The following is a 2,500-nucleotide window of genomic DNA, read 5'->3' on the forward strand; positions in this document are numbered from 1 at the left end:
GGAGGTATATCCGAGCGGCGTCTTCAGCGTCGATGTTGTTTCCTCTCCTCTGAGTTTCCTTGCGACTGTTTTGTAAGCGATGCCCCAAGGTTCCCTGTTACCCTCTTTGGTGACGAAGTCCTGCCAGCTCTGGATTTTTGCTCTTGCCAGCATCCTCTTATACTCCTTTCGTGTTGACCTGTACCGCAGCTTCTCCTGCTCCCTCGTAGCGGGGTCCCTGGCCCCCTGATACCTTCTTCTCGCCTGGTAGGTGTTTCTCTTTGCTCTGGTGAGTTCGGGCGTCCACCAGGGTACTGACCTGTAGTACCATTTCTTCTTTGGGATGGCGGTGTCGCAGGCACCTATCAGGGTTGCCTGGAGTTGCCCGGCCATTCTTTCGACGTCCTCTGCCTGCTGGAGGGTTGTTTCTTTGAGTGCCTCCATTTTCTCTGTGAGGGCACTCTGAAATACCTCCCAGTTGGCTTTTCGCGTGTTATAGCGTCTTTCCTGAAGCTGCGGTGTGGTGCTTCTCGTCCCGAAGTCGAGGAGCGTCTCCAGTATCCGGTGGTCACTGGAGGTACCATCTTCGCGTATCCTCCAGCCCTTTACAAGGAGTATTGCCTCTGGGCTCGCCATCGTCACGTCTATGTTTGATCGCCCTCGAGTTGTTTCAAACGTGTGGGGTTGTCCTGGTTGATTCAGGACATGGAGACCGTACTGCGCTATGACTGCCTCTAGGGCCTCGCCTCTGTCGTCGGTGCTCCTGCTGCACCACAGCGGTGATTTTGCGTTCGCATCCAGGCCGATGATGATCCTCTTGCCTCTGAGACACCGTAGTACCTTCTCCAACTGTTGCACGCCGACCTCGATGTTTCCTGTCGGCGGAAAGTACAGGCTTGCCGCGTACACCTCTGTTTCCCCGTCGCTTATCTGCACGCAGGAACAGTGTGTTGTGCAGAGTTCGGCGACCTCGAGGGGCGTTAGGGTCTCTGATTTTATCCCTACGGCCGCCATTGGCGGGTTGTGCTTCGACCCTCTGCAGGCGATCGCGACTCCTGTGCCGAATCCGGGTATTTTCCCATCGACGCTGTATGGTTCTTGCATTAATATTATGTCATCCCCATCGGCGTCCATTTGCGTCCGGATCTCATAAGGAGTTGTTTTGGATCGCTGCATGTTGTGCTGCAGGATCCTTATTTCCCTTTTCCTCCCAAGTCCTCTTCTGTCCCTGCGTTGCTCTTTATACATATTGCGTCCTTGCTATTATTGCTTCCAAGGCTTTCGTATACATTGGGCATTTCGCGTTGGAAGCTGCGTGGTCGCCCTTCCTCCCTGCTCTCTTGCAGTTTACGCAGGTGGCGTGCCCATCCTTATCTTTGCACTCTTTAGTGCTGTGCCCACTTTCTGCACAGTGCGCGCAGATTTCGTAGTTAACGCGGCAATATTTTGCCACGTGTCCGTATCCTTGACACTTGTAGCAGCGACTAATTGCTATGTAATCTTTAACTTTGCAGGCATTCCATGAGAGGAAGATCTTACCTTTCAATAGTTTCTCCCTTACCTGGGGGGGCACTTCGATGACCCAGTTCGTCTCCTCTTGATCCTTTCTGCCGGTCTTGAAGCAGAACTTGATGGCTGCAACGTCGTCCTCATTTAGTCTTTCTTGGTTCTGCTTCCTCATGCAGGCCAGGATCTCCTTCTCTGGAATGTCCCTCGGGACGTCGTAGATGATCATCCTGGGGGGTCTCCGCTGCGGCGTGCTAGCTTTTAGTCCAGCCTCCTTTAGTTTCGAGTTCTCGGTGAACTCTTTTAGGCTCTCCGGCTTCGTCGTCTCAACGGCTAGGCCGTTTCCCTTTATTTTCCGGACGGCCGTAACTTGGATTCCTCTCTTGCGGGGATTCACTAGGGTGAACACCGCGTCAAGTGCTTCTTCGCTCGTTTGAATCTCGCCGCCTTCTCTTTCCGGTCGAATTATGACCACATTTTTGGGCGGCTTGACCGCCGTCTGCTCGACCTTGTTGCTCGTTATCTTTACTTTTTCGGCATATGTCGGTTCCCTCTGTTCCTGCTGCGTCGTTCTCAAGACGGCTGTTTCTAGCCGCCTGGTTGCTTTGTTGACGGCGTTCATTATCGCCGTTTCCTTATTCTTCTCATCTCCGGCACTCTGCTCTAGCCTGCCTGTCAGGTAGCTATTATGGAGCAGTAGCTCGTCAACAATGCCCCTCATTTCTTTGAAGTGCCGTAGGATTACTGCGGCGTGTTCCTTGTTTATTTTCCTGGCCGAGTCTAAGCAGAACGCCGTGACCTTCCTCTCTATGTCACTGGCCTGTGCCTTTATATCGGGCACTTGCCGCTTATCCTCCCCGGCCAATCTCTCCTCATCTCTGGGGGGGTTGTTTCTCCCCAGGCTTGCTCTCATCGTCTTCTCTGGTATCCTCGGGCTTGGAGTGGCCTCGTTCTTTTCCATCTGTTTCCTCAGGGGTTGGAGGACCACTCTGGCCTCTGCGCCTGGCGACGAGTG

The 2,500-nt window shown here is 53.5% G+C and overlaps 1 pseudogene; it reads right to left on the minus strand.

The window, feature by feature from the left end:
• Positions 1 to 2,500, minus strand: part of LOC126927929 (large subunit ribosomal RNA) — a 10,244-nt pseudogene that overhangs the window by 3,841 nt on the left and 3,903 nt on the right.

This window comes from Bombus affinis, unplaced genomic scaffold (assembly GCF_024516045.1).
Source record: "Bombus affinis isolate iyBomAffi1 unplaced genomic scaffold, iyBomAffi1.2 ctg00000328.1, whole genome shotgun sequence".
NCBI classification, from domain to species: Eukaryota; Metazoa; Arthropoda; class Insecta; order Hymenoptera; family Apidae; genus Bombus; species Bombus affinis.